This window comes from Zonotrichia albicollis, chromosome 36 (genome assembly GCF_047830755.1).
Source record: "Zonotrichia albicollis isolate bZonAlb1 chromosome 36, bZonAlb1.hap1, whole genome shotgun sequence".
Classification (NCBI taxonomy): domain Eukaryota; kingdom Metazoa; phylum Chordata; class Aves; order Passeriformes; family Passerellidae; genus Zonotrichia; species Zonotrichia albicollis.
The window spans coordinates 2,721,436-2,747,594 of record NC_133854.1 but is presented as its reverse complement, the minus strand read 5'-3'; the positions used below and the strand labels follow the sequence as shown (position 1 = coordinate 2,747,594).

At 52.0% G+C, this 26,159-nt stretch overlaps 3 long non-coding RNA genes across 3 annotated transcripts; all 3 read right to left on the bottom strand.

Moving 5' to 3' along the window:
* Positions 1-1,093: 1,093 nt before the first annotated feature.
* LOC141726608 (uncharacterized) lies at positions 1,094-4,170 on the bottom strand. Its single transcript, XR_012577725.1, has 5 exons — positions 4,109-4,170; positions 3,935-4,021; positions 2,308-2,379; positions 1,888-2,001; positions 1,094-1,253 (listed from the first exon to the last, which is right to left on the bottom strand). It is a non-coding gene; the product is annotated as an uncharacterized LOC141726608 (long non-coding RNA).
* Positions 4,171-7,236: 3,066 nt separating this feature from the next.
* On the bottom strand, positions 7,237-8,765 carry LOC141726589 (uncharacterized). Its single transcript, XR_012577714.1, has 6 exons — positions 8,691-8,765; positions 8,505-8,603; positions 7,961-8,077; positions 7,586-7,657; positions 7,426-7,503; positions 7,237-7,338 (listed from the first exon to the last, which is right to left on the bottom strand). It is a non-coding gene; the product is annotated as an uncharacterized LOC141726589 (long non-coding RNA).
* A 976-nt stretch (positions 8,766-9,741) lies between these two features.
* Positions 9,742-22,568, bottom strand: LOC141726590 (uncharacterized). The gene is made up of 3 exons (XR_012577715.1): positions 21,868-22,568; positions 13,578-13,657; positions 9,742-10,223 (listed from the first exon to the last, which is right to left on the bottom strand). It is a non-coding gene; the product is annotated as an uncharacterized LOC141726590 (long non-coding RNA).
* Positions 22,569-26,159: the final 3,591 nt, after the last annotated feature.

Sequence of the window (26,159 nt, the reverse complement as noted above, 5' to 3'; positions counted from 1 at the left end):
CTGGTCACAGCAGCCCCTGCCTGGCTCCTGCCTGCCCACACCGTGGGCATCCATGGCTGCTCCTGGCCATGGAGCTCAGCCAGTGCGGCTGCCAGCTGGGCTGTGCTGCAGCTGCCACCCAAACACTGGGGTGACGGCACCTTCCCTTTAGTGCAACAAAAGAAAGGGCCATCACCTAGCCTGGCAGAGAGCGGGGATAACTTCAGTGTTTTTTAGAGGGCGGGACCAGGGGGCTCGGGGGGAGAGGAAGGGACATGTTGGTCTCAGGAGGGGCTGGAGGGTGCTGGGCTGCTGCTGGGGTCTATAGAAGAAGTCGGGACGGGACAGAAGATGATCAAAAAGGAGATGGAAGTAGGTTGGGGATATACATGGAGACAGGAGGTGTCAGTGGGATCTCCAGGAGAATAGGAGATTTCCTTGTCGATGGCTGTTCTGGAGTCTTCTTCTCAGAACTCTGGACAGGGCAGCGCAGGCTCTTCTAACTGCTGGAGGAGCTGCTCCCGCTGTTTGGGTGTGAGGTGCAGCCACCGTCTTACAACTCCTGTCCAGCGGTGGAACTGTGGAAAGAGGAGGTGGCTGAGGCCCCAGATGCCCATGGCACACAGGGAGCCTCCTGCACAGCAGGGCCCAGAGCTGGCAAGGCTCCCCAGCACGGCTGGAGCTGCTGGCACAACTCGGCCCAGCTGCACAGCTGCCCCTCAAGGCCCCGGCCAGCAGGGCACGGCTCTGGGCAGGGTCCCTGGGCAGGAGCGGGCCCCAGAGCACCTCTGCCTTTCAAGGGCAATCTCGTCCCTGCTCTTTCTCCTCCCCACTGTGCTTTGTCTCTGCCCTGTGCCCCTGGGGCTGCTCTGGGCCAGGCAGCCTCAGTGGGAGCCAGCACTGGCTGCAGCCCCAGCGGGCCCCCCAGGACAAGGCCCAGCAATGAGGAGGCCAATGAAAGCTCTGGGCAGCAACAGAACCCTCAGCAGAGTTCTTTGGACAATCATGGACTGGCCACACCTACACCATAGCCTCACTGGGAATGTTTCCTGTCTGCAGTTGACTTTCAAAAGAAGCTGTTTGAGGAGGAGAGTAACAAAACACTCACCCGTTTCTCTTCCAGGAATACCAGATTCCAAAGCAGCACAACATGAAGACAAGCTCCAAAAGAAGTAGGCCTGCCAGTAACTCCAGCCAGCAGCCTGTTCCCTGACAGAAACCCCCTCCAGGGCCCTTCTGGGAATCAGGAACATGCGCAGTGGTTCCAGCTGCACCTGTGGGAGCAATGGGGAGCGTGAGACCGTGAGGTGCTGCACTGCTGAGCTGGCAGCACGGTGGATGCGGGCAGGACGTTCTGCATTTTCCCCAGAGCTGGGGCCTGCAGGCACCTTGCCGCCCCTTGGCACAGGCTGTGCCACTCAACAAAGCCCAGCAGGCCGGGAGGAGAGCCCGGGGGCTGTGGAGCTGCTTGGGCAGTGGCTGCTTCAAGGGACATGGGCCAAACCCATCCCTGAGCAGCCACTGCCAGCCCTGGCCCTCCCTGCCCCGTGACAGCTTCCCCAACCCCAGGGCACTGAGTCAGGCCCTGTCAGGAGCCAGTGCAGCCCCTGCCCAGTCAGGAGCCAAGGCTGGCTCTGGCCCTGGGCTCACGGCAGGGCTCCCGCTCGGGGCTGCTCCTGTGCCTTGGGCCTCTGGGCACTCAGGGCCAGCTCCAGAGCAGCTGCAGCAGGAGGGACGTTGGTGCACGAGTCCCCTTTCCCCGGGGCTGTGAACGAGCTCCAGAGGCCTCAAGGCCTCCAGAGGCGCCTCCAGCATTGGCTGCTGCTGGGCCGGGCCAGGGTAGGCCCTGGTGGAAAGAGCTGCCACCACACAGCCCTGCTAAATGGCAGACCGTGGCACAGCAATTACCTCCTTTGCCTGTGCCCATGTCTGGCATCTCCTCCTTTCCTGCAGCAGGGGCTGCCAGTCGGCCTCTGCTTGCTTGGGGAAACACTCCCTTCTGTCCTGCCTTTTGCTCCATCACTTGAAAAAGGAAAAAGTTCTGCTGGATCAGATGGAACAATTTCTGATTTCTTTTGGTGGCATCTTCAGGACATCATGCTTATCAACAATGGAGATAAAGTTTCAAAACCATCTGGCCTTTTGGGGCTGGGCCAGGACACATCTTCCTCCAACTAGCTGCCAAGCCTGAGCACAAGGTGTGAGGGGATCGTGCAGGGCGAGGGCACACACATGCATGGCTCTGTCCTGGCACGTGCAGCAATGCCCCCCTGGCCGAGCTTTGGGCTCTGAGCTGGCAGCTCTCCCAGGGGAAAGGCCTTGACCTACCCTCACCATGTCCCAGAGGCTCAATCCTGAACGTGGGTTGGGAAGCCAGATCACCTTCACCAACAGATTCAGCTGCAAAGAAAGGGAAGACAGAACAGCTCCTGTGATGCTGCAGGAGATCCTCAGGCTGCAGGCAAGGCTCAGCCCCGGGGCACAGCCCTGGCCCCATCCCCTTCCCTCTCTGCTCTCCTCTGTGACTGCACAGACTGCACGGAAGGACACATTGACATTGCACATGGGAGGAGGATGGACAGATAAATGCTCCTTCCTCCCACTGACAGTGATCCTGTGGGATCCCTCAGGGCTCCAGAAGGTAACAGGGCAAAGTTTCCAGAACTGAACCATCTTCAGAGGAACTTAAAGGAAATGCCATATGAGTGAGCTCTTGCCACATAGACACTGATTATTCTGTCAGGAAAGGTACGTTGAGAACATGTCTCCAGCATCTGACATCTTCAAACTACCATTTACCACCATTTCCAAATAATCCAAGTCAGGATCCCAATCTAGAAGGGAGCACAGATGCTACAGAACCATTTCCATGATGTGCTGGGATCCCCTTCTGAATTGGGGAATTGGGCACTGCAAGGGGGTGGGGTAAGGCTGTGGGAGCCTGTGGCTCCTGATCACTCTCCAGACACTTTGCAGTCCCTGTGCAACATCCCTGGAGGGGCAGCTGTAGCAGCCCAAGGCCCTGGGGCTCCCTCGCTGCCACACACGAAACCCTCACTAAATGATTGGGGAAATCTGCAGTGCCACAGCTATTGCTCCTAACCTCTGTCCCGCCCTCCTGTTTGCTCACCTTCCCATGGAACAGCTTCCCCATCCCAAGGGCACGTGGCCAGGCCCTGTCAGGACGCACTGGAGCCTTGCTCTCCCCCTCTGACCTTTCCCCACCATGGGCACCCCGTGCAGCCGCTCCCAGGTTTCGGGACGTGTCTCCCACGCAGGGAGCCCAGCAGGACAGCTCAGAACCCGAGTGCCCTGAGCCTGCTCAGGACAATTCCTCTGGGCTGTGCCCATCTTGTCCGGGCTGTGCCCGCAGTGCCAAGCAGCAGAGAGGGCAGCTCAAGCCTCAGCAGGGCTCAGGCCCAGAGGCACAGCAATTACCTCCTGTGGCTGTGCCTGGCATCACCCTCCTTCCTGCAGGAAAAGCCGCCTTCCACAGAGCCTCTCTGTCCATCCCTTGAGAAAGGAAGAGGCTTGGTGGGATCAGATGGAATCATTGCTCATCCAGGTGGTTGCCTCTTCAGAAGGCAATACTTGTCCACAACATGGATAAGAATCAGGAAAATCCTGATCCCCACAGGCCTTTGGGGCTTCCTATGGCCCTCCCTCTGCCAAGCAGCCACACCTCAGGATGTGCTCAGACACCGGGAAAATGCAGGGGATCCATGGTGCAGTTTGGGCTGCATGGCAGCTGATGTCAAATGCCTTCCTGCAGAGGCTGGGGAGAAGCTGCAGCCAGGTCAGGCTGGCAAACAGCCCTGCAGGGCGTGGATGCACCAGCAGGGCAGTGAGGCTGCCATGGATCCCTTCCTGCTGTTCCGGGCACGGCGTGTCCAGATGTGCAGCCAAAGCCCCCGGCTGCTGAGCACCAGGACAAGGCTGAGGGAAATGCTCTCACCATTCCCTTTGTGCAGTTCCATCACCATGTTATTTGGCTCATGCGCTTTCTTGTGCCCTGTGGCTTTGTCCTTCCCTCTCAGAGGACCTTAAGAGAAAGTGGTTCCATTTCCTATGAATGGATCCCACAGAAGAAGGGCTCAGCCTGTGGGGTCAGCAGGGACGCATTACTCACCTCTGCGATGGGAGCCTGGCTTCCGTGAAGGAACCAGCAAAGGAACAGGAAAGGTCCTCCCTGCAGACACATCTGTAACACAACAGCCACAGAAGCTTCTGTAACCAGGTTCCTGCCAGGTTGTCAACAATTATTCCTTGGTGGGAGAGTGAGAACATACCTGCAGGAGGTTCCAAAGGCTTCAAAACTTTATTCAGCCAATCTAATGGAGAAATCTTCCTAGCAAGCTCATCTAGAACAGAGCAGAGATGAGAACATTTTTCAGGGCATGCAGAGATCCCCGTCTGCCTCTGGAAATGGGCACTGCAAGGGGGTCGGGTAAGGCTGTGGGAGCCAGATGTCAATGGACAAGGCCAAAGCTGCACAGGGGACTGGGGAGCTCTGGGCAGGCTCCTGGTCACTCTACACCCTCTTTGCATGCCCTGTGCGACACCCTTGGTGGGGCAGCTGAAGCAGCCCAGGGCCCTGTGGGCTCTCATACCCACAGCTGGAACTCTTGTTAAAGCCCTGGGGAAAAGTGCATCAGGCAGTGCCACAGCTGTCCCCCTGTCCGTCTGACTCTCCTGCCCTTTCTCCTGCCTTTCCCACCTTCTTCTATCTCTCCATCCCTCTTTGCCTTGGGACCCCTTCCCCATCCCAAGGGCACATGGCCAAGCCCTCTCAGGACGCACTGGAGCCTTGCTCTCCCCCTCTGCTCTTTCCCCACCATGGGCACCCCGTGCAGCCGCTCCCAGCTTTCAGGACATGTCTCCCACGCAGGGAGCCCAGCAGGACAGCTCAGTACCCGAGTGCCCTGAGCCTGCTCGGGACAATTCCTCTGGGCTGTGCCCGTCTTGTCTGGGCCCTGCCCGCAGTGCCAAGCAGCAGAGAGGGCAGCTCAAGCCTCAGCAGGGCTCAGGCCCAGAGGCACAGCAATTACCTCCTGTGGCTGTGCCTGGAATCGCCTCCCTTTCCGCAGCAGAGGCTGCCAATGAGCCACTGCTTCCTCCAGGAAACTGAGCCTTCATCACAGCCTCTCCATCTGCTTCTGGAGAAAGGATGAGGTACAGCTGGGTCAGGTGGGGCTGTTCCCCATTGAGGATGGGGCATCTTCAGGAGGCAATGCTTGTCACAGACATGGTTAAGAAGCAAGAAATCCCTATAAAATTTTTGGTTAGGCCGAGGCCCTCTCTACTCCAAACAGCTGCCCCTTCTGATTTGACTGGCGACAGGGAAATCCCAGGGGATCTGAGGTCCGTGCTGCTGTTTGGGCTGCGTGGCAGCTGATGCCCAATGCCTTCCTGCAGAGGCTGGGGAGAAGCTGCAGCCAGGCCAGGCTGGGAAACAGCCCTGCAGGGCGTGGAAGCAGCAGCGGGGCAGCGAGGCTGCCATGGATCCCTTCCCGCTGTGCCGGGTACGGCGTGTCCAGATGTGCAGCCAAAGCCCCCGGCTGCTGAGCCCCAGGGCAGGGCTCTGGGAAATGCACCCTCCTTGTCCTGCCTGCTGCATTTCCTTTGTCTTTTGCCTCCTGTATTCAGATGGCTCATGAGCTTTCTTCTGTCCTGTAGATTTGTACTTTCCTGTTGGAGGACCTTCAAAAAACATGGTTTGATTTCCTATGAACGGATATCACAAAAGCAGAACTCAGCCTGTGGGGTCAGCAGGGACACACTACTCACCTCTGCGATGGGAGCCTGGCTTCGGTGAAGGAACCAGCAAAGGAACAGGAAAAGTCCTCCCTGCAGACACATCTGTAACACAACAGCCACAGAAGCTTCTGTAATCAGGTTCCTGCCAGGTTGTCAACAATTATTCCTTGGTGGGAGAGTGAGAACATACCTGCAGGAGGTTCCAAAGGCTTCAAAACTTTATGTTCCCCATCTAATGGAGAAGCCTTTCCAGACACCTCATCTAAAACGGAGCACAGATGAGAACATTTTTCAGGGCATGCAGAGATCCCCGTCTGCCCCTGGGAAATGGGGACTGCAAGGGGGTCGGGTAAGGCTGTAGGAGCCAGATGTCAATGGACAAGGCCAAAGCTGCACAGGGGCCTGCGGAGCTCTGGGCAGGCTCCTGGTCACTCTACACCCTCTTGGCATGCCCTGTGCAACATCCCTGGTGGGGCGGCTGAAGCAGCTCGGGACCCTGGGTGCTCTCACTCCCACAGCTGCAACTCTTGCTAAATGCCTGGGGAAAACTTCATCAGGCAGTGCCACAGCTGTCCCCCTGTCCGTCTGACTCTCCTGCCCTTTCTCCTGCCTTTCCCACCTTCTTCTATCTCTCCATCCCTCTTTGCCTTGGGACCCCTTCCCCATCCCAAGGGCACATGGCCAAGCCCTCTCAGGACGCACTGGAGCCTTGCTCTCCCCCTCTGCCTTTTCCCCACCATGGGCACCCCGTGCAGCCACTCCCAGGTTTCGGGACGTGTCTCCCATGGAGGGACCCCCGCAGGACAGCTCAGAACCCGAGTGCCCTGAGCCTGCTCAGGACAATTCCTCTGGGCTGTGCCCATCTTGTCCGGGCTGTGCCCGCAGTGCCAAGCAGCAGAGAGGGCAGCTCAAGCCTCAGCAGGGCTCAGGCCCAGAGGCACAGCAATTACCTCCTGTGGCTGTGCCTGGCATCGCCTCCCTTCCTGCAGCAGAGGCTGGCACAGAATCTCTGCTTCCTGTGGGAAACGCCGCCTTCAGCACAGCCTCTGCATCCACTTCTGCAGAAAGAAAAAGGAACACTGGATCAGATGGGGCTGTTTCCCATCCGCAAGGGTGCAGCTCAGGAGGCAATGCTTCTCAAAGACATGGATAAGAATCAGGAAAAGGCCCAGGCTCTTGGGATTGGTCCAGAGCACTCCCTTGTGCAAACAACTGTGCGCCTCCTGATCTGCTCAGAGACAGGGAAATTGTAGGGGATGTCAGGGTGTGCATGGCCTGTGGTGCTGTTCGGGCTCCCTGTCAGCTGATGCCCAATGCCTTCCTGCAGAGGCTGGGGAGAAGCTGCAGCCAGGCCAGGCTGGGAAAACAGCTCTGCTAGGAGTGGAAGCAGCAGCGGGGCAGCGAGGCTGCCATGGATCCCTTCCCGCTGTGCCGGGCACGGCGTGCAGCCAAAGGCCCCGGCTGCTGAGCCCCAGGACAAGGCTGAGGGAATGCACCCACCTTGTCCTCCCTGAAGCTCTTCCTTCAGCAGTTGCCACATGACTTCAAATGGCTTCTGGAATTTCCTGGCTGTTGTGTGTTTTGGCTTTACTGTTGGAGGATCTTGACAGAAAGTAGTTCCATTTCCCATGAATGGATGCCACAAATGCAGAGCTCAGCCTGTGGGGCCAGCAGGGACACACTACTCACCCCGGTGATGGGAGCTGGTTTGGTGCTCATTATCCAGCCCAGGAGTTGGTGAAGTTGTCCCTGCAGTCACATCTGTAACTGAACAGCCACAGAAGCTTCTGTCACCGGGTTCTTGCCAGGTTGTCAATGATTACGCATTGGTGGGACAGTGAGAACGCACCTGCAGAACCCCCAGTGGGCTTCACAATTTCAAACCTCCAGGTTAATGGAGAAGCCTTGCCAGTATCCCAGTCTGGAAGCAAACCAAGATGAGAACTGTTTCCTTTTGTGCCAAGGCTGGCTCTGGCCCTGGGCTCGCAGCAGGGCTCCCGCTCGGGGCTGCTCCTGTGCCTTGGGCCTCTGGGCACTCAGGGCCAGCTCTGGAACAGCTGCAGCGGGCGGGACGTTGGTGCACGAGTCCCCTTTCCCCGGGGCTGTGAACGAGCTCCAGAGGCACCTCCAGCTTTGGCTGCTGCCGGGCCTGTGCAGGGCAGGCCCTGGGGAAGAGCTGCTGCCTCACAGCCCTGCCAAGGGCTGAGCCTGGCACAGCAATTACCTTCTGTGCCTGTGCCTGTGTCTGGCATCTCCTCCTTTCCTGTGGCAGGGGCTGGCAACAAAGAGCGACTGCTTCCTTCAGGAAATGCTGCTTTCCACAGAACCTCTATGTCCATCTCTTGAGAAACAAAGGGAGACAGCTGCATCAGAGGGAGCTGTTTGCTATTTGGGCGCTGGCATATATAGGAGGCAATATTTGTTAAAGACCAGGAAAATGGCCAGGTTATTGGGGCTGGGTCAGATCTCTCCCTGCTGTAAACCACCTCCTTTTTCCTAATCTGGAGACCAGGATACTGGGGGGAATTTCAGGGTCTGTTGATGTTTGTTCGGCCTGTCAGCTGATGCCCAATGCCTTCCTGCAGAGGCTGGGGAGAAGCTGCAGCCAGGCCAGGCTGGGAAACAGCCCTGCAGGGCGTGGAAGCAGCAGCGGGGCAGCAAGGCTGCCATGGATCCCTTCCTGTTGTGCCGGGTTCAGCATGTCCCGATGTGTAGCCAAAGCCCCCGGCTGCTGAGCCCCAGGACAAGGCTGAGGGAAATGCTCTCACCATTCCCTCTGTGCAGTTCCTCCACTATTCGTTTCAAGACGTTGTTTGACTCAAGCGATTTCGTCTCGCCTCTAGGTTTGTTCTTCCTTCTCGGAGGACCTTAAGAGAAAGTAGTTCCATTTCCCATGACTGGATGCCACAAAAGCAGGGCTCAGCCTGTGGGGTCAGCAGGGACACACTACTCACCTCTGCGATCGGCGCTGGGGTTGCGTGCAGGAACCAGAAAAGGAGCAGCAAAAGTCCTCCCTGCAGAAGCACCTGTAACTCGACATTCACAGAAGTTTCTGTCACCTGGTCCTGCCAGGTTGTCAATGATTAATCCTTGGTGGGACAGTGAGAACATACCTGCAGGAGGCTCCAAGGGCTTCAAAACTTTATCCAACCAATCTAATGGTGATGCCTTTCCAGCAACCTCATCTAGAACAGAGCAGAGGACAACATTTTTCAGGGCGTGCTGAGATCCCCATCTGCCTCTGAGAAATGGACACTGCAAGGAGGTCGGATAAGGGCATGGGAGCCAGATGTCAATGGACATGGCCAAAGCTGCACTGGGGCCTAGGGAGCTCTGGGCAGGCTCCTGGTAACTCTCTACCCACTTAGCAGGTCCTGTGCAACATCTCTGGAAGGGGCAACGAGAGAAGCCCAGGGCCCTGGGGGCTCCCACTCACACACAGAGGAAATCCTCACTAAAGCCCAGAGGGAAACTACAACAGGCAGTGCCACAGCTATCCCTGCCTCCCTGTGTCCCTCCTGCCCTCCTTCTGATGGGACACTGCCCAGTTCTCAAGGGCATGTGGCCAGGCCCTGTCATGACCCACTGGAGCTTTGCTCTCCCCCTCTGCAGTATCCATGGTCTCTGGGCTTGTATGAGTCCAAACCCGGCTCACTCAGGACCCAAGCCCACACAGAACCACATGAACGAGATAAAAGACGAAAAGCGCTCCCTGCCACATGCGTCAAAGTGTCCAGTTATTCGTGTGGGACAGATCACCTAGCGCAGGCGACCACCACGGCAGCAAAGAAGGCGTGCCTCACCTTCGAGGGGCTTTCATGAGCCAGGATGTGCGGGCGGGGAAAGAGGGCCACGGTCAATGGGAGCGACATCCGAGAGGGGTGGGGGGAGGGACCATCCGTGGGACAGACCATAAGGGATACAGAGACCAGGGGGGGTGAGGGAGGAACCATGTGGGGGGGAATATACCATCCACGTGTCCAATAACATTTTTTCCCAACACCCAGTGCAACCAACTAAATACCTAGTGCAATACAACACCTCCACCTTTTCTGTTAACCAAAACTAAAGGAAATATGTCAGACTATTTCTACTGCTGATTATGAATTTGTCCACCACTCATGGTTTATGGGCCTGTCAATTTGCTTTAGTTCCACAAACTGAGCGGTTGACTTCTGCGGTACTGGAGACCAAACCGTTGATAGCCTTAAAGAGCATGCAATGTAGAATTCCGAATGCTAACATGATTAGGAAAAGAACAAAAAAACCACAAAATTGTCCTCATTATAGAGGTCCACCACCCCAAGAGTCCCCAGTCCTTGAACAATCCGCTGAACCAGTCCTCGGATTAACTTCTCGGAGAGCTGCATGGACGTTAGGTGCTGGCTGAGGAACGATCCACGCAGCTCTGAGACTGCTCAGCATGAACAAGATGACAGCTCGGACAGGGCTCATCATGAGGTTAGGTAGGAGGTAGATTTTCTGTGCTACAAAGGAAATCAAACATTTTTGTAAAAACAAAACCAAACACATACAAGTTCATGGGTCTGCCGGAATGCAGCTAACTCTCTTAGGAAGATTCTTCCTTCTTTTTCCGGCGGCGTCGTCTCTTGGAAGCGTCAGCTGCTTGTTTCTTATCCCCGTCTGCTGGAGCTGGATTTTTGGGGACGAAAGGTTTTACCCACTCCTGCAGTATCCATCGAGGGCCTGAGGGGGTGGATACACACGCGTAACCACGCCCCCAGGCGATGAGCTCATAAGGACCCTTGGTTTCTCAAGTTTCTGGGTCCTTAATGACAACTGGTGGACGCTGTGACAACTTAAACCGGTTATTATTGAAATGACATTACTGGAGGATTCATGTTTTCAAATGAACAATTCAGAAAATTAATGGTAAATAGGGCTTTGCGGAGCTTTTGTTGTGGAGTCATCCACGCTGCAGAGTTGCTCTGCCTAGCCAGGACCTCTTTGAGTGTGTGGTGGGCACACTCGATCACAGCTTGACCTGTGGGGGAGTGGGGAATGCCTGCTTTATGCTCCACTCCCCACTGCTGGACAAACTCTAGGAACTCCTTGGAGGCACACGCTGGGCCATTGTCAGTTCTAATTTCCCTAGGGAACCCCAATACTGAAAAGGCTTGCAGCAAGTGTTGTTTGGCATGCGCAGCCCTTTCCCCTGTATGGGCAGAGGCATAAACTGCACCTGAGTATGTGTCTATACTGATGTGTACATATTTCATACGACCGAAACTGGGAATGTGTGTGATGTCTGTCTGCCACATTTCACAGCTCCCAAGGCCTGGGGGGTTAACCCCAACACCCAGGGATGGCACTGCCTGAAGCTGGCAATTGGGACAGGTGGCCACAATGGCTCGAGCCTGACTGAGTGTTAACTGGAACTGACGGAGTAGACGTGGAACATTTTGATGGTATTGCTGGTGACTTAGCTTTGCCTGTTGAAAGATGTCTGGAAGGCGTGCCATTTCTGCTGGAGCGGCAAGGGAATCTGCCTTGCGATTACCTTCGGCGATCTCGCCTGGCAGATCGGTGTGCGACCTCACGTGCATCACATAGAAAGGGTGCTCCCGCTGCGAAACCAAATGAATTAGTCTTGAGAGCAACCTGTGGAGATGCCCATCCTCGATCTCTTTGAGGACTGTCTGCTCCGCCCTGGACACCACCCCTGCCACATAGGCTGAATCGGTAACCAAATTAATTGGCTCCGAAAACTTCTCAGAGGCTCTTATGAGTGCAGCTAGCTTAGCAATCTGGGGCGACCCTTCCACCAACTCAACATCAGCTTCCCAAAGCTGGGTCTGGGGATTTCTCCAAGTCATCACCGACTTGTGGGATGTTCTGGACGCATCAGTGTACACTGTAAGCGCCTTGATTGGCCTACGACTCCTTTTCTCAGGAGCAATGAGGTGGAATTCCTCATTGAACAGTTTGTGTGACGGGGCTTGGACTGATACCTGTCCAGTGTAGGTGTCCAGGGATAGCTGGAGACTGGCATTGCTCTGGAACAGGTCCTCGAACCTCTTTATGGTTAACCTCTCGGGAGAGCTCTTTCCCTCCTTAGAAAGGTGGACTGGAAGGTGAATACACTCAAAGGCACAACCGGCCCACTCACGCAGTCTTAGCCTGGCCTTCCAGACTAGCTGAGCTATTAGCTCCTGTGGCTGTGTGATGGTTCTGGATCGCTGATAGGAGAGGAAAACTCACTCTATGATTAGAAGTGGATCTTTTCGTCCTTCAAACCATTGGAATATCAGCCCGTGTATGTGTGGTAACTTGCCCAAAACAATGAACTCAAAAGACAGCTGGGGCTTATAGCGATGAGCCTGCCTCTCAGCCAAAGCCTCCTGCATTTTTTGGAAGGCAGTTTTTGCCTCTGGGGTCAGCTAGCTCCCTGGGAGAGGCTAGCTCTCTCTCCCTTCAGTAAATTAAGAAGGGGAGCTAGGTCCCTGTTAGTGAGACCTAGCCAATGCCTGACCCAGTTCAAAGACCCACAGAAGGAATGGAGATCTGCCAGGGTTTTGGGATCAGTCTTAATTCCCAATTTTTGCTGAACAATGGTCTGCACCGTGATTTGCAAGCCCAGGTAATTCCAAGGTGGCATTCTCTGAACCTTGTCTTCCTGCAGTTGGAATCCAGCAGAGGTTAAAACTTTAACCACTAGGTCAAGCGTGTCTTGGAGCATTATGTCATCGGGGGCACACACAAGCACATCATCCATGTAGTGTACGATTGCCTCCTTTATCTGGGCGCACACTGGGGACAGCAATGAAGCCACGTACCCCTGGCAGAAGGATGGACTGCATTTCATCCCCTGAGGTAATACTCTCCAGTGGTAGCGCTTCATTGGGGCTTTTCGGTTGGTGGTGGGAACTGAGAAGGCAAACCGTGGTGCGTCCTCCGGGTGTAGGGGGATATGGAAGAAACAGTCCTTGATGTCTAGGACAGACAATTGCCAATTTTGGGGGAACATTGTTGGGGAGGGCATCCCTGGTTGGAGAGACCCCATGTCCACAGTTCTTTTGTTTATTTCTCTTAAATCATGAAGGAGCCACCACTTATCCTTCCCTGGCTTTTTTATTACAAAGACCGAGGAATTCCTGCAGCTAGATGTCTCTTCAATGTGTCCTTTAGCCAACTGTTCTGTTACAAGCTCCTTGAGCGCCGCTGTCTTTTCATTACTGAGTGGCCACTGTCTTACCCAGACTGGGTCATCTTTCAGCCATGTTAACCTGTGGCTGGGGTGCTCTACAGTGGCTGCTGTTAAAAATCCTGGGGTGTTTTAGGGATGACCAATTTGACCCTCTACTGGGATATGGTGTCTCTACCCCACAAGGGAGCTTTGTAATTAGTAACAAATGGACGGACACTGGCCAATTTTCCATCTGGTCCCTCAATTTGCACAATGCTCTTTGATATCTTTGCTAATGTGACTCCTCCTACACCTTGGATTTGACCAGCCACGGGTTGCAAATCCCAATGTGACGGCCACAACCTTTCAGGTATGATTGTCGTCACATCTGCCCCTGTGCCAAGCAACCCTTCCACGGGGAGGTGTTCTGTTCCACACATTAGGTTGCATCCCATAATGGGTTTGTCCTCGCCAACCACTTCTGCCCAGTATACACCTGGTGCCTTGTCATCTACTGAAATTTCTTCTGGAACAGGAATGGCCTGGGCGATGATTTGCCCCTTGGCCAAAGAGAAGGGTGGCTGTGGACAGCGCGCCAGGAGAATGAGGTTGGGTGTGTCCCCTTTGATGGTCATGGGAGCCACCTCAATCTCCGTGGGTGTGTGTGCAGTGTCCCCAATAACAAAGTACTCACCGTCCAATCTTGTGCGATCTTTTGTCAAGTTCTGCAAGTCCTGTGGCAGGTCCACTCCAATGACTGTCCACTGGGTAGACCTGAAAGCAAAAGCTTTGGCGGTCACAAGCTTGAAACGCTTGTGAGACCACCAGATTTTATCCTGTAAGTGGTTATTTTGTGTTCCCACACCCTGCTTCCCTTCCTCCCCCTTTCCTTTTTTGAGGGAGGTTTCCCCTTCAGGGAAGCCCGCTGCATTTATGTCGTGGTGCCGGGCGGGTGGGCGCTGGCATCGGGGTTTTTTGGTGTGGAGGGTGTCTTTAGTTGCTGGTTTTGGGGGCAGTCCTGTGCAAAGTGTCCTGTTATTTTGCATATGAAGCAAATGACATGTTGAAGTTGTTCTGGTGAAATCTGTTGCCTCCTCCCTGGAGATACAGCTGCCACTGTTTCTAGGTCTGTCGGCCTTGACCATGCGCGGGTTTCAAAATGGCGAACAGCAGCTGCTGCACCCCCACCACCACGTGGCCGCCGCGTGGGGGCTGGAGCGGGTCCGCGCCGCTCGGCGGGGTCTGCCGCTGCCCCGGCGCATCCGCTACCGGCAAAAAACAACCCCCCAAACAGCGCACAGGGACCGGCGGAGGGCCGGAGCCGCCCCGCCCAGGCTGCCGCGCGGAGAAGCGCAATCCCTTCAGGGCCCAATTTTTCCTGCACCGGGAGTGCACCTGTGAAAAATGCATGTATTTTATGATTGGCTTTTCGCTAATATTAAAATGAATATTATATGTGTTGTGCTAGAAAATAATGCTGTACTAATTTCCTTAAGTACTGTGTAAAATATAGTTTTAGGTTGTAAAAATTGTTAAAATAGAAACGATGCTATGTAGGATGCTTTGTTTAACAGAAAGGGCTTGCAGCGAGACAGCAGCCACAGGACACGTAGATCTTTCAGAGAAAATTAATTTATTGCCTTCTTATCAGAAGAAATGAACTTCTTCCCTCCTTGGAGGCGCTGTTAGGATTAGAAGGAAGAAGTTGACACTGACCAGACAGAATCCTGTATTTGAATGGAATTTATGCATCATGTATGAGGTGTATGAATATGCAACAGGCTATTGTTCTTAAGGGTTAATCCTTTGTTAACGGGTGTCCTTTTTCGGGCTCCTGAGGCCCAGAAAAAGGTACCCGGACGTCCGTAACTCTTTGCTTTTATTGTCTCATATTGTCCTAATTCAATTTGTCTAAATTGTTATTACTCTAATTGTGTTACTATTTGTATAACTATTTTATTACTATTAAACTTTTAAAAACAAGTGATTGGTGTTTTTCACAATTTTGGTAGCAGAGGATGGTTACTAACACCTCGCTGACGGTGCTTTAGGAGAGTCAGAGTGGGGAAGGCGCGCCCTGCCCTCTTTGGCAGCCTCGCTCTGTTTCCCCTGAAGTGACCGACAGACGCAGGTTACGATCTGTGGACAAAAGGAGGCAATAAAACAAAGACAAGGGAAAAAGGCTCCCTACAACCGCGGCAATTGGCCCCCTAAGAGTAGTAGTGCGCACGAAGAACCCGGGAAGGAAAAAGGATTGGTAAGTACTTCTGGGGTGGCAGGTACGGGGGGATGAATGTGTGTGAATGAGAGGCGGGCTGCTTGTCCCAGACCTGCACAGTGAGTGCGGGGTCTCCCATGCTGCGTTTTCGTCTTTTCGCGAGAAAAGCGGCCAGTAAAGAGACAAAGCGAGTGATAAGAGAGTGAAAGAATCCCCGGGGGTAACTGGGACTGGGTCTCAGGGAGGGGTTGGACCCCTCGGAGGCAGGGAGCAAGGTTTCCTAGCCCAATCCACTAGGAAACGGGACAGGAGGGGCCCCTAAAACCTGCTGGGTTGAGGGATTTATATTCTAAGAGCATCCAAGAGCAGGGTTGAGCAGAATTCTGTCGGAGTGAGGATATGCCCAAGAATACTCAGGGTGGGACAACACAGCTAGAATGGGGGATGAAATTTTTCCCCAACAAGATCCAGGGTTGAACAACACAGACTGATTGAGGGATGAAAAAAATGCCCAAGAACATCCAGGGTTGGACAACACAGCAAAACAAATTAAATGCCCAAGAGCATCTGTAGTTGTACCACACCGCTGGGTTGAGGGACAGAAAATGCCCAAGAGCATCTGGGGTTGAACAACACAGCTGGATTGAGGGGAAAAATACTCAAGAGCATCTGGGGTTGAATAACACAGCTGGGTTGAGGGATATCCAATAGCACCGGGACTGGCCAGTAACACCTAAACTTGTAATAGGTGATGTGAAAGTAAAAGGTACCTTATTGTTGTTTTGTGGTGTGTGAGAGTGAGACACAGAGTCAGCCTCAACTTCCCGGGCAGGTGGGAAGGGGGAGGCAGTGGAAAGAGGAGTGAGTGACCGGCACACCAGGCTGTAGCTCCCGGGTAGGTGGGGGCTTCTGGGCCGAAGAGGAGTGAGTGACCTGCGAACCAAGCTGGCGTTCCCTGGGCGTGTGAGGGGCCGTAGCTGAAGAGTGTGGAAGACACGCAGACAGCCTCACAGGTGAACGGACACCAGACGCAGCAGAGTAAGGCCCTTCTCGGGGGCCTGGTGACACTGAGACCTGGAGGTAAACCCCAGAGCGAAAGAGGGGGCCACAAGGACCTGTGATTTCCTAGCAATAAGGATCCACTTTGTGTCTTGAGAGTGTGAAGGAATGCGTGAAAGTGAATGAGAAATAAAAGTGAGTGAACGTAGACGAATGAAAGTATAGGTAATGTCGATTGTGCATTTTAAGCCTTACCATATCTCCTTGGAGGGAGGTGGATTGTATTGAAAAGCAGTGTGAGAAAAATGGGGGGTTTTTTTGGGTGTAAGTTGTTGAAAGAAAAGTGGTATTTAAGTTGTTAGTAAAAAGTGAAAAAGGGAAGCAGGAGACGAATAGATAGAAAATTGAAAAACGAGACAGAAATCCAGTAAGGTAGATACCACAAAAAGAAAAGCAGAAAAAAATTACCAACAGAAATACCCCAAGATAGCACTTTGGGGGTTATGTTAACAAACAGAAATACAACTCCTTGCAAAATATAGGGTATGCAGAAGTTGATGAGAAAAAAAAAAAAACAAAACATGCAAACTTGTGAATTATATACTTAAAAAGAGCATTAGAAAATTTAACACAAAAGAAAGGAGTTAGATATTGATTCAAGGTATGCCTTTAGAGTAGCACATACCTTAAGAGAAATTTAAAACGGGAGATAACTTAATTAAAGAAGAAAAAGATTAGTACATGAGAAACTTATTTTCGAGGTTTGTCTGTCCCAGTCCGTGTGTCCCAGCCCGTCTGTCCCAGTCCGGCCGCCTGGCCCGCGGCCGCTCCGCAGTTCGTGCAGGGGGTGGGGGTCTGTCCTGCCCTGTGCACCGTGGTCACCGCGCTGACCGCACCGAGGGGAGTCCCGTTTGTCCCATCCCCGGCTGCCCTGACTCTGTCGGCTCCCGCCGCTGCAGCCGGGGTCAGTCCCGGCTTTGTCTCTGCCAGATCAGCCACCATCACCCGTGTGGGGGCGATTCCCGCTCCAGCTCGGCCGGCACCGGAACAGCCCCTGGGGAGATCCCGGCTGCAGACCCCGCCTTTGGAGGCCCCAGACCCTGAGCTGTGCCGATCCCCTCGGGCCATCCCGGCTGCCGACCCCGCCTTTGGAGCCCCCAGACCCTGAGTTGTGCCGACCCCCTCGGGCCATGCCGGCTGCCGACCCCGCCTTTGGAGCCCCCAGACCCTGAGCTGTGCCGACCCCCTCGGGCCATGCCGGCTGCCGACCCCGCCTTTGGAGGACCGAGACTCAGAGTCACGCCGAGTGTCCCCGTCATGCCCTGGGCCCCGTTCCCTTGGTAACCACAGCTCCGGCTGCTCAGGGGAACTTTCTAAAATAATCACTTTATCGAAACACTAAAAGTTCAGTTAGAAGAAAGCCCTCTCCTGATTCTTCCTAGAAATACGGGAGAAAGGCTATAGAAGATAAAAATCCAAAAAGAATGAGATAAAGAGATTGGTCTATTTCCATTAAGAGAGGTTCTCATAGGGGGGGACAGATCAGAGTTTGTAAATGCTCCTTTGACTTCGTCTGAGGTCTGAAATGTTAAGAAATAAATAAAAGGGATATTTGGAGAATCCCATAGGCATAGCTGAACAATTAGACCAACTTTTAGGTCCAAACGTTTATACTTGAGAAGAGATGCGGTTGGTAATGAAAATAATATTTTTCTCAGGAAGAAAAGCAATTAATGAGAGCAACTGAAATAAAAGCTTAAGAAAAAGATAATCTGCGGAGACCCCCAGAGAAGACAAAATGCCAACTGTACCTCCTGAGTGGGGTTAAAATAATGAGGAGAGGAGTAAACACATGGATTGTTATCAGAATTACATAACCAAGAGAATAAATGAGACGGCATATCAAAGGCGAAATGCCAAAACAAAAGGTTTTTGAAGGGCAGCTTTTAAAGGGGAAAGAAGAAACTCCAACTAAATAGATAAACAAACTTGAGAGAAAAAGGAAAATGGTCCTAAGTAAGCAGAAGATCTGAAAATCTTTAAAGAAATGGGCACATAAAAATAATGAAGTCATAGGTTCTAATTTTTTTGGGGACAAATACCATCTGGAGCCTATGATAACTTTAAAAGTGGGAGAATTGGAATTTGTAATAGACACAGGGGCAAAGAGAACCTGCCTGTTAATTGCTCCAAAAGGTTTTAGTGTAAGCAAACATACAGTGAAAGTAACAGGGGCAAAAAGAGAATGTTTTACATTTCTAGTCATTAAAGATGTGGTAATTGAAGGAAGAAACTAAAATTTAGATGGGAGATGTGTTACTGGTCCCAGGGGCAGGTAGCAATTTATTGGGAAGAGTCTTACAAGTGCAATCCAGAATAAGAGTTATATCAGAAAATAGGAAAATGACAGGTAGAGTTTTGAAATTAGGCCAAGAGGATGAAGGAAAAAAAAAATCAACATAGAAGTTTGGGCAGAAGAAAGAAATAGGGGAAGATTAAATATCGACCCCATAAAGGTTACAACTGAGAGAGAAGAAAGAGAGAAGTTGAAGTAGAGAGGTAGTTGAGAAAGTCTGAGATGTTAGAATGTGAAGTGATGACATCTTGGTGCTAGAAGAGAGTAGAAGTGTGAATGAAGGTTTTTGCATGAAAAGAGAGAACTATCTTAGCACATGGTTGTTAGGAGGTTATTCAATGCCACACTGGGGTCCGGAAAAGCCTTAGCAGAACAGGCCCTGCTTGAAAGGAAAAGAGGGTAAGTTGACGAGAGAAAGAAAAAGAATGTCAGGAGCACCTGGGGACGCCGAGTTTGGGGCTGTCAAGGCTGGGAGGTGTCTGAGCGCTCCCTACGAGCGGCGGGGTCTCGGGGGCTGCGGCAGGGACCGATCCATGGAGGTGCCCCGGGCGGTGCTGCAGCAGAGGACACAGGTTTGCGGCCAGGAGCGGGCTGGCTCCGGGGCGGAACTGCCGGGGGGGCTCCCAGACTGTCGGGGTCCCGAGCCCAGGATGGCAGCGTGGGCCCGGCAAGGGGGCTGAGAGAGAGAAGGGGAGAGACAGAGAGAGGGCAAAAGAGACCCAAGGCAGATCCCCAGGGTCCCCATGCCCGGGGCTGCTCTCCCCGGCTCCGGCCCTGCAGCCAAGGGGCAGCACCGGGGCAAGGGCCAAGAACAGCATTGACAGCAGGGCTGTGAAGAGAGGGCGAGAGGGGCTAGCACTGAAAGACAAAAATCAAAGCAAAGATTGATGACTCTCCAAACCTCACAAAGCGGTTTGTTTTTCTTAAGTAAGAAGTTTTTTTTGGTTTTTTTTGGTTTTTTTTTTTTCTTTTGTGTGTTTTGTTTGCTGTTAACGAGAAGGTTTTTTTCCTGAAGAAGAAGAGGCGGCTGTAGAAAAAGCTTTTAGCTAAACCCAGAAAGTTTAGAAGGAAAGCGAATAGTAAAAGTTAATGCAGTATTATCTTTCTTTTATTACTATGCTATTAAGAAGTCCTTTCCAGGTACTACTGAAGCAACGATCAGAATCACAGAAAGAAGGTGAATTTCATGCCAGCAGAATCAAGACTTGTCAAGAAACCTGAAAAATGGACTATCACATTTAAACCGGGTGATACCGAACTGACTTTCCAGTGGGGACTGAGTGGTAATAGTTTGAGAAAACCCAAATGATACAAGAAAAGTACAAAGAATAACACTGAATTAAGAAATAAGATAATTCTTATATCACTGGTTTTGAGCACTGCCTGAATAAAACATCTTCTTGGGGTAGGAATACTTCAGATAGAAGGATCAAGACTGTTTTTGTATTCTGACCTTAGCCTGAGAATTGTATAGGGGAGAAGGGGAATTGCCATTTTCGTTAGTAAACTTTATTTGATTCATTCCAATACTGGACATGCTAGCTGGGCTATAAGTAAATGCTTAAATTGTGAGAGTAATTAGTATTGTAATTCTCAAAATTTATGCTCTTATTGCAAAAAGTGTTAAAGTAATAACTTGGTTTTGTGGATGGGAATTATTAGCGCCTGTTGAATGAGAGATACCTGAGGAACAGTAAGAGACCACAGTTAAAGAGTGTCAAAAACAATTTGCCTAGAAATTAGTTAAGAGAAAGTGACAAAAAAATAGAGGGCAAGACCAGATTGGCCTCTGTATTTCACCACCAAGAAGATCAAATAAACCTCCTGTGGGTTGCAGCCTCACAGGCATGGGAGATGGGAGTATAAGCCATACTGGACCTCTGTTATTCCTGTTTCTGGCACTCATTTGTTGTCTTTTCCCTTTCGGGATACCAGCAAGATTGTGTCACAAATGCTACAAAAGCATCACATGGAAAGAAACCAAAGTTCCTCTTTTATTACATACACCTATGTCAACAGCCACTGTTATGACCCATCCAAATTAAGAACTTGTAGGCAAAATAGAGTAAATTATTAGATTACAAGAAACTTAAGAAAAAGTGGCAATAGATTTAGAACTGAATGTCCAAAAGGAGAGAGATGGATTTGTTTTAATCTTGAAGATACGGTTCAAGATTTGGGAAAAAAACCAAATAATAAACGAAAAGGTAAAACCAGCAAAACAATCTAACTCTGTATTGACTCCAAATTATCTGCTGAATAGTATTACAAGACGCCAAGCAGTTACAGAAATGATAGCAAATAAGGCTGCCCAGGCATTAAGAGTTAATATTAAGCCAGCTAAGCCAAAGGAAAACTGTAGGGTATTAGAATAGGTTGGCTTTAGACTATTTATTGGCCAAAGAAGGGGGTGTTACTGGAAAGTTCAATATAACAGATCGTCGAAAGTTGATGACCACAGAAAAGTCATTCTAGCAAAAGCAAAAGAAATCAAAAAGAAAAATACATATGCATATAATAACCCAGGTACCAGTCCAAAAATTAGAAAACAATGTTAAAATCTAGCTGGTGGGGTAAGGTATTAGAAGAAATTAAGATCTTTCATTTTGTGTTACAACTGTTTTTATACTTCTTATTTGTGTAATCCCCTGTTTCACTTTGCCAGATAGTCCAGAAGATGCAAGTAGAAAAAAATATTGCTCAAGCCAAATGATTTACAAAGAATAAGAGTAGGGGTTGTGAAAAATGCATGCGTTTTATGATTGGCTTTTCGCTAATATTAAAATGAATATTATATGTGTTGTGCTAGAAAATAATGCTGTACTAATTTCCTTAAGTACAGTGTAAAATATAGTTTTAGGTTGTAAAAATTGTTAAAATAAAAACGATGCTATGTAGGATGCCTTGTTTAAAAGAAAGGGCTTGCAGCGAGATAGCAGCCACAGGACACGTAGATCTTTCAGAGAAAATGAATTTATTGCCTTCTTATCAGAAGAAATGAACCTCTTCCCGCCTTGGAGGCGCTGTTAGGATTAGAAGGAAGAAGTTGACACTGACCAGACAGAATCCTGTATTTGAATGGAATTTATGCATCATGTATGAAGTGTATGAATATGCAACAGGCTATTGTTCTTAAGGGTTAATCCTTTGTTAACGGGTGTCCTTTTTCGGGCTCCTGAGGCCCAGAAAAAGGTACCCGGACGTCCGTAACTCTTTGCTTTTATTGTCTCATATTGTCTTAATTCAATTTGTCCAAATTGTTATTACTCTAATTGTGTTACTATTTTTATAACTATTTTATTACTATTAAACTTTTAAAAATTTTAAAAACAAGTGATTGGTGTTTTTCACGCACCCCCACCCTGTGAGGGCCCCCCTGGGGTCCCACTAAGCCGCACGGGTAATACTCACCCCGCGCGGGGACGCGACTGGCTGGAGCAGCTGAAACGAAGTCCCCGTCCTGGAATCGGCCCGCTGTGGGTGCAGCGGGGTCCCGACTCTGCCCCCACGCCTTCTTTGCCTGCAAAAACGCGACGAAGAAGACAGGGGAAGGTGGAAGTCCAACAGCTACTTTAAGCCACGCATGAAATTACCAGCTTCTTCGTGGCCATCGTGGGAGAGGAACACGTGGGTGCCACCTGCAGTATCCCCGGTCTCTGGGCTTGTATGAGTCCAAACCCGGCTCACTCAGGACCCAAGCCCACACAGAACCACATGAACGAGATAAAAGACGAAAAGCGCTCCCTGCCACATGCGTCAAAGTGTCCAGTTTATTCGTGTGGGACAGATCACCTAGCGCAGGCGACCACCACGGCAGCAAAGAGGGCGTGCCTCACCTTCGGTGGGCTTTCATGAGCCAGGATGTGCGGGCGGGGAAAGAGGGCCACGGTCAATGGGAGCGACATCCGAGAGGGGTGGGGGGAGGGACCATCCGTGGGACAGACCATAAGGGATACAGAGACCAGGGGGGTGAGGGAGGAACCATGTGGGGGGGAATATACCATCCACGTGCCCAATAACATTTTTTCCCAACACCCAGTGCAACCGACTCAATACCTAGTGCAATACAACACCCTTTGCCCTTTCCCCACCATGGGCACCCCTGGCAGCCGCTCCCAGGTTTTGGGACGTGTCTCCCAAGGAGAGAGCCCAGCAGGACAGCTCAGTACCCGAGTGCCCTGAGCTTGCTCGGGACAATTCCTCTGGGCTGTGCCCGTCTTGCCTGGGGCCTGCCCGCAGTGCCAAGCAGCAGAGAGGGCAGCTCAAGCCTCAGCAGGGCTCAGGCCCAGAGGCACAGCAATTACCTCCTGTGGCTGTGCCTGGCATCGCCTCCCTTCCTGCAGCAGAGGCTGGCACAGAATCACTGCTTCCTCCAGGGAACTCAGCTTTCAGCACAGGCGCTCCTTTCATTTCTGAAGAATGGAAAAGAGACCGCTGGATAAGATGGAAGCATTCCTCATTGGGAATGGGGAAGATGACAGCTTCAGGTGGCAATAGTTGTGAAAGGCATGGATAAGGATCAGAAAACACCCTGGATTTTGGGACTGTCCCAGATGGGTCCCTTCTCCAAACAGCCCCTACACCAGATGTGCCCTGTGGAGACACGGAAATTGCAGGGCATTTCAGGGTGTGCATGGCCTGTGGTGTATCCCGGGTTCCCTGCTGGGCTAATTTGCCCCCGAGCATGCAGCACGGGCTGGATACCTCAGTCCTTCATGGGGACAGAGTGTCGGAGTACCCAGGCCGTGCTCACCTGCTGGCTACCTTAGCAAGCCCAATGGATATCAGCTCTTTAGTGATTATCAGCTCTCCTATGGTTTTAGCTCTTTGCTTGCTAAGGCACCTTGCAGGCTAGCCGAGAAGCAGACACTGCGAGAGTGGAGAAGAAATGTCCTGGCGTTCCGCAGTGAGGGTTTTATTGAGGGGTCTGTGAAGGGTTCTAGAGATGACTCTTCTCCAGTTGGGCTAAAACAACCCTTTATATGGGGTATAAGGGGATCCATACTTGTACAATAGTAGGGGATAAGGGTAAGTGACCTATGGGGCTAAAGAGAGATATGCCGGGGTCCAAAAGGCGGAAGGAAGGGGCTTCTTTTGCTACTTCATCATGACTGGCAATTCCTGTCTTTAAGCCTCGGCCCTCCATGGGGCCCTAGCATGCTCGGAGCCTGCTACAGTGATGCAGTTTGGTCTGCCTGTCAGCTGATGCCCAATGCCTTCCTGCAGAGGCTGGGGAGAAGCTGCAGCCAGGCCAGGCTGGGAAACAGCCCTGCAGGGCGTGGAAGCAGCAGTGGGGCAGCGAGGCTGCCATGGATCCCTTCCTGCAGTGCTGGGCTCGGCATGTCCAGATGTGCAGCCAAAGGCCCCGGCTGCTGGGCCCCAAGACAAGGCTGAGGGAAATGCTCTCACCATTCTCTTTGTGCAGTTCTTCCACTATTTGTTTCAAGATGTCATTTTACTTAAGCGATTTCTTCTCACCTCTAGGTTTGTTCTTACCTCTTGGAGGACCTTAACAGAAAGCGGTTCCATTTCCCATAAATGGATGCCACAGAAGCAGGGCTCAGCCTGTGGGGTCAGCAGGGACACACTACTCACCCCTGCAATGGGCGCTGGGCTTGCGTGCAGGAACCAGAAAAGGAGCAGCAAAAGTCCTCCCTGCAGAGGCACCTGTAACTCAACAGACACAGAAGTTTCTGCCACCTGGTCCTGCCAGGTTGTCAATGATTAATCCTTGGTGGGACAGTGAGAACATACCTGCAGGAGGCTCCAAGCACTTCAAAGCTTTAATCAGCCAATCTAATAGAGAAGCCTTCTGAGCAACCTCATCTAGAATGGAGCATTGATGAGAACATTTTCCAGGACGTGCTGGGATCCCCTTCTGCCTCTGGGAAACGCGCTCTGCAAGGGGGTTGGGTAAGGCCATGGAAGCCAGGTGTGGATGGACATGGCCAAAGCTGCACAGGGGCCTAGGGAGCTCTGGGAACGCTCCTGGACGCTCTCCACCCTCTTTCCCTCCCCTCTGCAACAGAAATGAAGAGGAAACAGGGGCAGCCCAGGGCCCTGGGGTCTCTCTCCCTCCCCCAGAGGAAACCCTCCCTAAAGGCCTGGGGAAAACCATCCCCAGCGCTTCCCGGGGAGCAGGGAGCGCTGTCCCGGGAAAGGGGAGCCAGCCTGCCGGCTCACCTGCTCGCCACCCTTGCAGCGGAGCAGCCTGGGCAGCCCTGGCAGGCAGGGCCACGGCCAGGAGGAGCAGGAGGAAGAGGCGCAGAGCAAGGGCCATGGTGCCTTGCCCTCTGCCAGTCCCACAGCTCTTGCTGCCACCGCTGTCCTGACACCGCTGTCCCAAATGTCAGCACCACTGCTGCCACCGCCGCTGCTGCTGCCGCAACAGTTGTGCTCAAGGACTGAGTGCTCGCTCCTTGTGCTGCTGTGCAACCACCGGGTCTGGCACCTCTGTGACCTCAGAGTCAACTGTGACCTCAGCCTGCTGTGACCCCTGAGCCTGCTGTGACCTCAGCCTGCTGTGACCCCTGAGCCTGCTGTGACTTCATGGCCTCAGCTGTACCCCCAGAGTGTGCCCACATCTGTACAAGTGGGCTGCCCTGATTGTAAATGTTGTGCTTCATCAAAGGGCCATTGCTCAGCAAAAGTTTTTTTTTTCCGGCTTCCATTGCTGGTCAGCCAGGCTGTGTCTCTGAAGATGCTCTTGATTGTTGCAGTTTGAATTTATTTTTTTGATTCCTGTTTAAGTGGTTCATGGTTTACCCATGGGTTTTACCCTCCCTCAAAGCTGTCCCTCATGCCATTCCCCGCCCCTTGTTCCAACTCTTTCCCTGCCTGTCACGGCACCCCAGCCTCTTGGTTCCCGAAGGAACCTTCAGGCCAATCTCTGACTGCAACAGCCCTTTGGAATTCCCCTATTCTGGAGGCCCCGTGGGCCCATGTGAGCCATCCTCTCCACTCTCCTACCGCAATGGGCCCCAGACACTTGACTAATCCCCTCACTGCTCCCCTGAGGATTCCCTATTGGTCAGCTGTTTGTATGCACCCCCTGACTTGTATCTGTATAAAACCCCTTGCACAATAAATCTAGGGGCTTTTTATCCTATTTCTTTCACCTGGAATAAACTCTTCCTTGTGGAACCTCAGAGGCCCTCCTCCTTTCTCCTCTGCCTGGTCCCTGTCATGGCTGGTGTCTGGTTCTAAAGGTTCTGCCTCTGGTAAATCGCTATCCTGGGGCAGTTCCCTACTCCTGTGGTGGTGCCGGAGTTCTAAGAGTTAGACCGGGTTCCGACAGTCTCTTCACTAATCCCCCGAATGTCCCTTCTTCAGGGCCTGCTCTGGTGGCCTGCCATCTCCCACACCAGAGTGGGATTCACATACTGCAGCCCAGAGTTAGGTTTGTGCAACAGTGAAATGGGTGTGGTCAGCAGGATTGCTGGAGATAAATCCCTACAGAACTAAAGAAAATGTGTGCACCAAGGTAGGGCTTGAATAGGCACAGGAATTTTGGAAAGACGAGGACAAGGTAGCAGAGAACAATGTAAAAATCATCTGAAAATAAAAGGAGGAAATGCTAAAGGAGTTATTTGTGCAGATTTGGAGATTTATTTTTCTTGGGTGCAAAGCAAAATCAAAAGGTCCTAAATGCCCAAAAGATTGGAAACGTGGAATGTCCTCCATAGCAGAGTGTCAGACCTCTG